This window comes from Carcharhinus amblyrhynchos, chromosome 13 (genome assembly GCF_965287045.1).
Source record: "Carcharhinus amblyrhynchos chromosome 13, sCarAmb.v2.hapA, whole genome shotgun sequence".
In the NCBI taxonomy this organism is placed as follows: domain Eukaryota; kingdom Metazoa; phylum Chordata; class Chondrichthyes; order Carcharhiniformes; family Carcharhinidae; genus Carcharhinus; species Carcharhinus amblyrhynchos.
Window position 1 is genome coordinate 5,143,383 of NC_137336.1, and position 12,898 is coordinate 5,156,280.

Here is a 12,898-nt window from a genome sequence, read left to right on the forward strand (position 1 = left end):
GGTCCCAGGCTCTGTGAGGCAGCAGTGCTGACCACTGTGCCACCGTGCTGCTACTTGCAATAACAAATCAACATAGCCTATTTATTTTTGGATGCACGTCATTAGCAAGGCCAGCATTTAGTGACCATTTCTAATGGAACAGAGCGACTAGCTAGGACGGCAGGTTTTTTTTTTCCATTACCCCCCTCATCCCCTGCAGGGCATTAGTGAGACTGATGAGTTTTAAATTAACCTGATACCAAATTTTTTTTTTGGTCTAACCAATTGAATCACAATTCCCTAATTTCCACGGCAGATTTCGACTTTTTTTTTCTCAGTGCTCCAGGCTTCTGGATTAGTAGTCAGCACAACAGCAGTTACGATGTTACCAACACCCCATTGCATTGCTTATCTGCAAGCTCAGTCTCACAGGAGATTTAACACAGCACCAATCCCCCGGGTTCTGAGCATCCGCTTGATATCATCAAGCAAGTCCGTCCTCTGAACTTCCAGGAACAAGGTTCTTCAGCGCTATCTTGTCCTAGGATGGAGCTTCTATCTCGTTGCAGCCTCTCATGAAAGAAACTTGTCATTCCCTTTGAACAGGCACTCCACAATCAGCACAGCAGTCCTCAAATCCAACAAGTTATCTCCGAAAAGTTGCTGCTGCATTTTCACTGGCTGACAGGACAGCTAACTGTAAACTCCAACCCCTCAGATCCTGTGCCCCCCCCCAGTTCAATTAAAATTATCTATTGGCATCCATTTATTTTCCTCTGTCCCGGCTTTTGCTACCAAATAAACCTGCTGGACTTTAACCTGGTGTTGTGAGACTTCTTACTGGGTTTACCCCAGTCCAACGCCAGCATCTCCACATCACTCTTTGTCCTAAACAGAGTAATTAGTTTGTCTTTGCAGCGCAGAATGATGTAAATCCAGGATTTATCCTGCCTGCTGTCCTCTACTTCTTTGTTGATACATGAAGATCCCCATTCGAGAAGGAACAAGTTGCTGATCAATACGGATTGCAACATTCCAAAGACATGTCTTCTTGATGTATTATAGAATTAGTATAGCATTTACCTCCTCACTTTCTGCTACACTGTGACTTACTTATTCATCAACTTGTACGATCGCTGGATCATTTGAAAATGCTCATTGGTAACGTATGTACAGTTCCTCTCTTAGCTACACCTTTACTGAGGTAGAACCATTCTCATTGCGATTAAATTGCAAGGACGTGAGCTGAAACTCTGATATATTCCCAATTGTCACTTTAGCTGTACAGCTTGTACAAACCCTTCAAAATTTTTCACTGTTTTTTTCATCTCACACAATTCTCTGCTGCCAATGAAATTCGAATGCCTGTCTTAATCTTCATTGACTGCACAATTCCTTATCTCTATCCCCTCTCCCTACTTCCCCACCTCTAGCTTTCAGAAGTGGAAATTGTCATCAGGGTGTCCTTCCTCTAGCTCCTCCTGCTCTCCCAGTCCTTCAAACACTTTTATTTGGTGTCTGCTATGAAAGTTCCTGAGCTTCCACCTAAGCTCCTTCATAACCTGACCTGATTGATGGGATTAGTAAATCTGATGATTAATAAGTGCTGGTTCCTCAATGAGCAGTGTGAAACTTTCTCAATTGGTTGCGCAGAATCGGCCCCCAGGTTTTCCAGGTCATCCAAATGCTATCTCTTCTGGATAGAAGGACAGTAGAAAGTTGCAGTTACACCAGGTGGTCAGAACCACCTGGAAGTGACTTCGCTTTTTGCTTGTGCAGGCACATGGATTTGGGCCGGTGTCTGTGGGAGTTTGCGCATTCTCCCCGTGCTTGCGTGGGTTTTCTCCGGGTGCTCCGGTTTCCTCCCACACCCCAGAGATGTGCTAATAGGCTGATTGGAGGTAACAAATTGTCCCTAAATTAGTCTTCCCTCAATGTGGAATGCCATAAGCATAGATAAGGGTCATGGGTGGAGGGGGGACTCATAATGTTAAAATGGTGGCGCGGGCTCGTTGGGCCGAAGGGCCTGTTTCCCGTGCTGTTTTGTTCTTTATTCTTTATAAGAAACAGAGCAACCCAATTGGCAAATAGCAAGATCTCCCTGACAACATAGAATCATAAAATCCCCGCAGTGCACAAGGAGGCCATTCCACCATCTGCACTGACTCTCCTTTGAACCTGTTGCACCATTCAAGAGGATCATGGCTCAACTGTATTTTAACACCCTGCCCATGGAGGGGCATGGTGGCACAGTGGCTGGCACTGCTGCCTCACAGTACCAGGGACTTGGGTTTGATTCCCGGCTTGATTCATTGTCTGTGTGGAGTTTGTATCTTCTCCGGGTGTCTGCATAGGTTTCTTCCGGGTGCTCCGGTTTCTTCCCACAGTCCAAAGATGTGCGGGTTAGGTGGATTGGCCATGCTAAGTTGCCCTTTAGTATCAAGGGGTCTGGCTGGGGTAAATGCATGCGGTTGTGGAATTAGGGCCTGGATAGGATTGTAGTACATGCAGACTTGATGGGCCGAATGGCATCCTTCTGCACAGTAGGATTCTTTAATTCCATTTTTAGACTGTTGGAAAAAAACCAGAACAGCCGAAGGAAACCCGCTCCGGTAAAACTTGCAAATTCCACATAGACAGGCATCCCTGGCTGGAATTGAACCTGGCGCTATGAGGCAGCAGTGCTAGCCACTGTGCCACTGTGCAACATTATCATATGTTCATGACCTGATCATCTATTTTTGAGAGGTTTATGAGGAAAAGGGATTGAGTAACAACTTCTTGCCCGATGTGTAACGTGCCGGTCCTGTTGTATATCTGAGCGCTCAAATGGCTGAGATTGAGACAAGCACATTGGCAGAACCTTCATTATCTCTCAGTTGTCAATTATTGAAAACCCAACCTGACCTCACCTCCATCCTTACTCCCCCCCCCAAACCCTTGTTTAAAAATTCAGAAACCACATCCAAGTTAATCATAAAGCTAAAAGTGAATTAAAACTCAAAGATCAATTGGATTTGCTCGTATAATAAACATTTTTGACCAGAGAATCTCGCTGGCATGAGCGGCTGGAAAATTCATGTATCTGTGTATTTTCCTTAACTCCTTGTGAAAGTGAGTTCCACCAGCCTTGAGTAAAGATGTTTCTCCTGAATTCACCATTTATTGGTGACTATCATATTTGTAACCCTGAATTTTGGTCTCTTCTAGAAATGCAAACTGGAATTTTCAGCTCTGAAGTTAACCATAGAATAATAAGTTGCAATGTTTCACCGAATGCCAGCATTAAACAGCACTGAAGGGTGCCCCTAGTGCCTGTGCTGGTTACTTAAAAGAACTCCCTAATCTTCTGTTCAATCCTCATAGCCATAGTACCCCTTCTCCCTTCAAATGCTCATCCGATTCCCTGTTCAACATAATTTATTGAATCTGCTTCCATTACTCGCTCAGACATCACATTTCCGATCGCAACAACTTATTAAGTAAAGGGAAAGCAGTGGTACAGAGGCATTATCATCAGACTAGTGATCTAGAGCAAGATCCTAAAGAAACTTGGTTCAAATCCTACCTCGGCAAATGGTTAAATTTGAATCCGGTAAAAATCTGGGATTGAAATGATTGTTGTAAGAAAGCTTCCCTTTTAGGGAAGGAAATTTGCCATCTGGCCCACATGTGACTCCAGACCCACCCCAATGTGCTTGACTCTTAAATGCCCTCTGGATGACAGTTACAGATGGGCAATAAAAGCTGGCACAGCAAGCGGCGCTCGTCCGATTAAATGAATGAAAAAAGACAATGTTTCCTCAACCCTCTAACATTCATTTGCCAATCGCTGTTGTCCTCTGATTACCAGCCCTCCGGACAGTGGGAACAACTTCTCCCTCTCCTACTCTACCAAAGCAATAGATTTTTAAAGTTCTTTCACAGGATGTGGACATCACTGGCTAGGCTAACATTTATTGCCCTGTCCTAATTGCCCTGGAGAACATGGTGGCAAGGAGCTACCTTCTTGAGCCACTGCAGTCCATGTGGTAAATTTACAAAGTGGTGATATGTGGTAAATTTTAAACACGTTTAACCTCTCTATTTTGAAAAAAAAAACCCAGTTTCTCTAATTTCCCTCGATTATTGAATTCAGTCATCCCTGGTAACATTCCAGTTGCTCTTCTCTACACTTTCCCAAGGCTTTGATGTCTTTCGCAAAGTGGGGTTCCCAGAAATAGACTAAATAAAAAATCCAGTTTGGTGCCTAACCAGTGATTGGTAAGGAATTAGCACAAATTCCTTGCCTTTTAAATTTAACCATTGAATTTGGTCCCACTGCCATTTCAGGCCGCACATTTTTCTGGGTTTGCCAGCAAGCTGGTAATGAAGAGAAAGAGGCCGTTACTTTAGTAACAGAAAGAATGCTTCAGGATGACATGTTCAAATTTAAGTTTGCGTGAATTGCCAAATGAGAAACAAATAACAAGAAGTGGCCTGTTATGACTGCTATAAATCAATCTCCACACAAAATTACCTCAGAAACACACTGTTAATGTTGTGTTAATTGTATTGTTACGGTTCTGGATAAACACATGGTCAGGGTTGATTGGTAAAGTAGCTTGAGTGTGTATAAAGACTATCTCCGGACAGCAGCAATCAAGGAAGTTATAGAAACATAGAAAATAGGGACAGGTGAAGGCCATTCAGCCCTTCAAGCATGCTGTACCATTCATAATGATCATGGTTGGTCATCCAACTCAATAGCCTGATCCTGCCTTCCTCCCATCTCTTTCACCCAAAAAGCTACATCTAACTCCTTCTTGAGCACATACAATGTCTTGGCCTCAACTGCTTCCTGTGGTAATGAATTCCACAGGTTTACCTCCCTCTGGGTGAATAAATTTCTTCTCATCTCAGTCCTAAAAAGTTTACCCCGTATCCTCAGACTGTGACCCCTGGTTCTGGACACTCCCACCATTGGGGGCATCCTTCTTGCATCTACCCTGTCTGGTCCTGTTAGAGTTTTTTATGTTTCTATCAGATCCCACATTTTTCTGAACTCCAGTGAATATAATATTAACTGACTCAATTGCTCATCTTGGATCAGTCCAGTTATCTGAGGTCACCCAGCTTGACTGTCTGCCCTTCCACCGTGGTTTTATTCATAGCCGGATGTCCATCCATGCCCATTGGGCACCATGGGGATTGGGATCCTTTATTGACCCCTTTAACCACAACTTAGTTTGACGTTTTAAGTTTCTTTTTTTTCTGCTTTATGCAGTGTTCTTTAAGGGGTTGCCTTTCCAATTTACCCTTCAGTTTCATTAAGTTATTTTAATTGGTTACAATCAAAAAAGTAGAAGGAGTATTTGTCACCTGTTGTTAAGTTTTGCTCTTAAAACGCACTGACCCTTGTTCTGCCATTAACACATTCTGCTATCTCACCTTTAAGCCACAATCAGCACCTTCTTTGGTCTTCAACATTATCATTCACACTTCCTTTGCCTTGAGTCCATAACATGGTTGTTAAATCTCTCCTGATCCCCCACTGATCACGAGACCTTTAACTTTCTTCCACCTGCTCCACCCCCTCTTACACAGCGTTCAAATCCATCCAATTTCTCCCTCTCTTTAACTCTGAAGAAGAGTCGTACAGAATTGAAACATTAACTCTGTTTCTCTCTTCACAGTAGCTGCCACGCCTGCTGAGTGTTTTCCGGCACTTTCTGTTTTTATTTCAGATTTCCAGCCTCTGCAGTATTTTGTTCTTATGTATATAGAGGGACTGCAGGGACGCCAGGAACAAAGAACAAAGAACAATACAGCACAGGAAACAGGCCCTTCGGCCCTCCAAGCCTGCACCGCTCATCGGTCCATTCATTTGAATCCCTCCATTCCCAGTCTGTTCATGTGGCTATCCAGATAATCAGGAGTTAGTAGGTAACAGGGAGGCAGTAAAGTGCATACTGGGAATAAACCAACTATGAAGAAACGGATTTGTGTTTTGTTTCATACTTTACCATCTGGCTAGAATCCATTTGACGAACATAAGCAAGACATCAAAATTACCATTGGAGATACAGCTGAGTATTGTTTATTAAGATTTGAACACGCAGTTTGCAGAATTAACTCAAGATGAAGCAAAGCTTTATAGCCTCCTCCCTTTCCTGAAATCTGTTTTGAGGAATCATGCTGTTTACCAACTCCCACAGTGTACATTGTATTTAACAAGTAACAAGTTAATGGCCAACTCACAGCACAATATCCCATCATCTTTGCGCAATATATTGACATGACTGGGGAGAGGCTATAACAATGTGGGCAAACTTAAATAAACAGGACTAATTGAAATGCAAAGGACTTTGGGAAGTTTCCCGGAATGTGTCCCATCTTTTGCTGTTTCAAATTAATATCTAAAGTGTGTCAATTGTGGATTAAATTCTTGCTTGATGCTTCATCGAGAGATAATTGGATGCTGCCACTGGGAGCGTATTTATTGTCTTAACCGCAACTTTATAGAGTTTGCAAGACAGAATAAGGTCCTTGAGTAAATCAGGATAGGATTTTTCAGCGCTGATGCGGCTATTGAGAGGAATTTAGTCCACAACCTCACTCACAACAGTTATCACAATGAAATTTTTGGTCCACCCATTTAACTTCCAGTTAGAGTGCTGGAATGTGCCAACAACTGAGAGATCACTTAGTGAAGATAGAAGAATTTCCTCTGTTGCTGCAGCTATACCGAATGTGATGTTATTGTACCTTTAAGGGTTTTTTTTTAAATCATGATCTCTGCAGTTCTTACAGTCAGTGTTTGCAGCTCACAGGCTTAGCTGATGTTATTATAGTAACAATTTGTCTGGAGGGGTCCTTTTGTTACTGCTTAAAGGGTGGTGGGGGGGAGGTTTGTTCATTTTTACTGGGGTGTTTATGACTGTGCATTGTTGGGAGAAAAACTGGTTGGCAGTTCAGGCGATAGGAGTTCATCCATTTTACATTTGGAGCTGCAGTTTGAGTTCTCGTTTCAGAAGGAACATCAAGCTGAAACAAAGTCTCTCTCTCTCAGGTTTTGGAAATTCTGTTGGTTATCTGAAAGGAAGGTGTTGCCTTTCTGAAGGGGGGGGGGGGAGTCTGCTGTTGGTGGCTTGCCTGGAGTGCCTGGTGTTTTGGGAAGCTATTCAGGCTTCAAACTGTTCTGAGTCTGTCTAGAGAACTGCAGACATCATCCAAAGGCCTCAATTCCAGTATCACGTGAGCATTAGTCTATGCTGTATTAACCCTGTTTGAAAGGTATTGTTTATGGGATTGGTTTGATTGGGCCAGCTCCTTTTTCATTAAGGGTTATACATTCATTTGTTTGGTTTTGTTTGTAATTGATAGAAATTCTTGCTAATATTCTTACTATATCCGTTAACTATATTCATAAATAAACTTTGTTTGAGAAAAGCTTCCGAGAGGTAATAAGCCGTGGATAACGAAGGAGGTGAAGGAAAGTGTTAAATTAAAAGCGGAGGCATTTAGAGTAGCTAAGAGTAGTGGGCGAGAAGAGGATTGGGAGAGGTTTAAATGTCAACAAAGATTGACAAAGAAGTTGATAAAGAAGGGTAGGAGAAACTATGAAGCTGGGCTAGCGCTTAATATAAAAAAGGATAGCAAGAGTTTTTATAAATATATAAACAGGAAGAGGCTGGCTAGGGTGAACATTGGTCCCTTAGAGGATGAGAAGGGGGACTTAGTAGTAGGGGATGGGGATATGGCTGAGGTCTTGAATAACTTTTTTGTTTCTGTCTTCACGGAGGAGGACATGAATAATTTGCCAGGTGTTAGAGATGGAAAGGTGGTAGGACTGGAGGGTCTTAATGACATTACTGTTACTAGAGAGGCGGTGCTCGACAGACAGGAGGGGGCTGGTTGTGGACAAGTCGCCAGGACCGGATGGAATGCATCCGAGGGTTCTGAAAGAAATGGCAGAGGTGATAGTGGATGCCTTGGTGGTTATTTTCCAAACGTCGCTGGATTCCGGGGAAGTGCCGGAAGATTGGAAAACGGCTAATGTTACGCCGTTGTTTAAGAAGGGTGCCAGGCAAAAGGCAGGGAATTATAGGCCGGTTAGTTTAACGTCTGTTGTAGGTAAAATGTTACAATCCGTCATCAAGGAGGAAATAGCGAGGCATCTTGAGAGGAATTGCTTGATAGAGCAGACGCAGCATGGTTTCATTAAAGGGAAGTCGTGTCTGACAAATTTACTGGAGTTCTATGAGGATGTGTCTAGGGCGGTGGAGAGAGGAGAGCCGGTGGATGTGGTCTTTCTGGATTTTCAGAGGGCGTTTGACAAGATACCTCACAAAAGGTTATTGCAGAAGGTCAGGGGACATGGAGTTGGGGGTAGGGTGTTAGCGTGGATAGAGGATTGGTTGTCAAATAGGAGGCAGAGTGCGGGGGTCAACGGGTGCTATTTGGATTGACGGATGGTGACTAGTGGAGTGCCCCAGGGGTCGGTGCTGGGGCCTCAGCTATTTACCATTTATATAGATGATCTGGAGGAGGGAACCGAGTGTATGGTGTCGAAATTTGCTGATGACACCAAGATTGGTGGAACGGCAAATTGTGCAGAGGGTGTGGAGAGTCTGCAGAAGGATCTAGATAGGCTAGGCGAATGGGCCAGGAACTGGTAAATGGAATTTAATGTTGGCAAGTGCGAGGTGGTCCACTTTGGTAGGAATAATGGTAGGAAGGGTTATTACTTACGTGGCGAAAAACTGCAGCAGGCGACGGTGCAGAGGGACCTCGGGGTCCTTGTGCATGAGTCGCAAAAACCCAGCTTGCAGGTGCAGCAGGTGGTCAGGAAGGCGAATGGGATGCTGGCCTTCGTAGCGAGGGGGATTGAATATAAAAGTAGGGAGGTCTTGCTGCGGCTGTATAGGGCATTGGTGAGGCCGCAGCTGGAGTACTTGTGCAGTTTTGGGCGCCGTACTTACGCAAGGATATTTTGGCCTTGGAGGGAGTGCAGAGGAGGTTTACTAGGCTGATGCCGGAGTTGAGGGGATTGAGCTATGAGGAGAGGCTGAATAAATTAGGCTTGTACTCGTTAGAGTTTAGAAGAATGAGGGGAGATCTCATTGAGACGTATAAGATGATGAATGGGATGGATAGGATAGAGGCGGAGAGACACTCCCCGCTCAGAAAGGATAGCAGGACTAGGGGGCACAGCCTCAAGATAAAGGGGGGGGCGGTTTAGAACAGAGTTGAGGAGGAACTTCTTCACTCAAAGGGTGGTGAATCTCTAGAATTCTCTGCCCGTTGAAGTGGTGGAGGCTACCTCGCTAAGTATTTTTAAGACGCGGGTTGATGGGTTTTTGATAAGAGAGGGGATTAAGGGTTATGGGGAGAGGGCGGGAATGTGGAACTGAGCCACGACAGATCAGCCATGATCTTATTGAATGGCGGGGCAGGCTCGAGGGGCTAGATGGCCTACTCCTGCTCCTATTTCTTATGTTCTTATGAGTGGGTCATTTGAATCAGACCTGAAGTGAAACCTATCATGCTTATTCTAGCCAAATTCAAGTTGCAAAACTTATGATCCAGGCAGGCTCCATAAAACACTTTAGAATTTCTGACCTAAACCATAACACTAAATCCATTTTGTATTCATTTGTGGAGCATGTGTGTCGCTGGCTGACAATCAGTCAATACCCATCACTAGTTGCCCTTGGAGGTCATTCACATTGCTGTGTCACATGTAGGCTGACCAGGTAAGGATGATAGATTTCCTTCCCTAAAGGCTACTGATGAACCAGATGGGTTTTTCCAACAATCAACAGTGGTTCCATGATTATCAGTCAATTCTTATTTTAAGTTTTTATTGAATTCAAATTCTACCATCTGTCATGGTGGGATTCGAACCTGGTTCCCCAGGATATTAGCTGAGTTTCTGGATTGATAACCTAGCGATAATACCAGTAGGCTGTTGCCCTCCTGGGAGAGAAGGGAAGGGGTTTTAACTCACTCAGTTACCCAGAGTTACAGCCTGGCCCAGGGTGTCTGTTAAAGGGGGAAGGGAATGGTAATTGTGGCCAGGATTTTCCATTCCCTTCAGGCTGGTTTGGCAATGAAATCAGAAAAAAATTGCCAGAATGCCACATTTCATGCCAGCCCACAACTCAGAAGTGATTGTCCCTACTCCCCAAACTCCCCATCAATAACAGGATGCACTTCCTTCCAGTCAGTGCTGGGAACTGCTTTATCGGGGCTATATGCTGGAAACAGACTCCCATGTCAATGTGCACCTGTGGAACAGTACTCCCAGCTCAAGCAAGATAGGGTAAAGCCAGGGGGCGCGAGGAGAATGCAGGGTAATGACACAGTGTTAGGGGAAATGAATAGATTTAGTAAAACCAGACTCTGAATGACATGTCAGTCAAACACTTGCACAACAGTGATGAACTTACCCACCCTCAAGGGCCTGAGATCAGCAAGACCCCTCCAGCGAGACCCTGAGTCTTTACTGTTAGAAGGACAGGAATTGGGTCAGAGCAGATAGTCTACAACTGGAAGGAGTTGAAGCCTTTGCTCTGGGTGAGAGGTTTAAAAAAATACATATATATATAAACCAGGTTGGAAATTGAACAATAGCCTGGTGGGAGGCCAGCCAGAGGAGGAAAACATCAAAATATTCTCATTTAGTTGATGGTACTTCTGATACCTTGCAGTTCTCCATTCCATGAACTCTAACAATCTTTTCATTTTTTAGAATTAAACAATTGGATCTGAATTTCCTCAACTAGCAAAACAATAATTTTACTCATTCTGGCCCTTCACAATATTTCTAACTAACTCAATCCTAAAAATACATATTCTTTCCTTAACAGTTCCATGCGTTCGTCATCAATATTAAACCTGTCAAGGAGTTTTTTTTTAAATTGTCTGCTAATTCCATGAATAGTAAGAAGTCTCACAGCACCAAGTTAAAGTCCAACAGGTTTACTTGGCAGTGCTACCAAATAAACCTGTTGGATTTGAACCTAGTGTTGTGAAACTTCTTACTGTGTCCATCCCAGTCTAATGCCGGCATCTCCGTATCACAACCCCATGAAGACAGGAACAATTCAGAGATGCTGAATTCTCAACAGGATCAATATTATCAATTTTTTTTTTAAATGGGTAGATTTATTCGTACAGTGGGAATTGTCAAAATGGATACAAAATGGATCATCAAATGCATACTCGCCAAAACAAGACAAAAATAACAGCCATTGAGGAGCAGAAGGATCTTGGGGTCCGGGTCCATAGGACTCTTAAATCGGCCTCACAGGTGGAGGATGTGGTCAAGAAGGCGTATGGTGTATTGGCCTTCATTAATCGAGGGATTGAGTTTCGGAGTCGGGAGGTACTTGGAGTACTGTGCTCAGTTCTGGTTGCCTCACTACAGGAAGGATGTGGAAGCTATTGAAAGGATGCAGAGGAGATTTACAAGGATGTTGCCTGGACTGGGAGGCATGCCTTGTGAAGATAGGTTGAGGGAGCTCGGTCTCTTCTCCCTGGAGAGACGAAGGTTGAGAGGCGACCTGATAGAGGTTTATAAGATGTTGAGAGGCATAGATAGGGTGGATTCTCGGAGGCTATTTCCCTGGGCTGAAATGGTCACTATGAGAGGACACAGGTTTAAGGTGCTGGGGAGCAAGTACAGAGGAGATGTCAGGGGTAAGTTTTTCACTCAGAGGGTGGTGAGTGAGTGGAATCGGCTGCCGTCGGTGGTGGTAGATGCAAACTCACTGGGGTCTTTTAAAAGACTTCTGGATGAGTACATGGCATTTAATGGGATTGGGAGTTACAGATAGTTCTATGGTGCAACTTGTGGGCCGAAGGGCCTATTTGTGCTGTAGTGTTCTATGTTCTATATGTTCTATTTGACACTGGGGAGAAAGTAGCAAGTTGGTATTCCCCCCGAAGTAGTAACCCAAGGATCCAGAGCAATGTTCTGGGGGTGTGGTTTGAATCCTTCCATGACAAACGCTGAAAATTAGAATTCAGTTAAAATCTTGAATTAAAACACAAACAATGACAATGAAACCATTGTCAATTGCCATTAAACACCATCTGATTTATGAATGTCTTTTAGGGAAGGAAATTTGCCACCCTGACCTGGTCTGGCCTACATGTGACCCCAGACATGTAGTTGACTTTTAAATGCCTTCAGGGATGGGCAATAAATGCTTGCCCAGCGATGGTGACATCCCATGGACAAATCAATAAGGAAAAAGCAAGAGCTATTTTGAAACACAGAAACTTGCAAATTACTAAAATCAGCTGCTTTAAACGTACCAAAGAAAGACTCGCATTTTCATCCTCTTCCTACTCAAGGTAATTGAGCTGGTGGGGTGGTGGTGGGGTCAGGGACAGCTCTCCCATTCCAGGGCTCCTGAGGGGGAAATTCTGGTCTTTGTAAAAATAGGATACCTGAGGCAGGACTGGGGAGAAGCAGGAAGATCAATGTTAGCTGTCGTTGGTCTTTTGTACTTCCCCTGAGCGATGATTGTTATTCAACAGGATCAGAATTGACTGAAAATTTGCCTGAAGGAACTAGCATTACAATTTGTGTCTGACAGGAGGTATACTAAGGGTCTGTCAAGGGGCCAAGATATGAAGCTTGATTGAAAATCCAACATATGCAAATGTATAAATCAATTACTGGATGTCTTGTAATGAATGCTCGAGCCTTCTTTAGTTAAAATTTTGCAGCTTTTTTTTTCTACCTCTCTCTACCACTTCCACCCACAGAGTAAAGTGAAAGGTTGGATATAGGATGAGTTTCCATGGTATTTGAGCTGTAGAGAGGTTACAGAGGGCAGCACGGTGGCACAGTGGTTAGTACTGCTGCCTCACAGTGCTAGGGGCACGTTTCAATTCCAGCCCTGGGCCACTCTCTGTAGGGAGT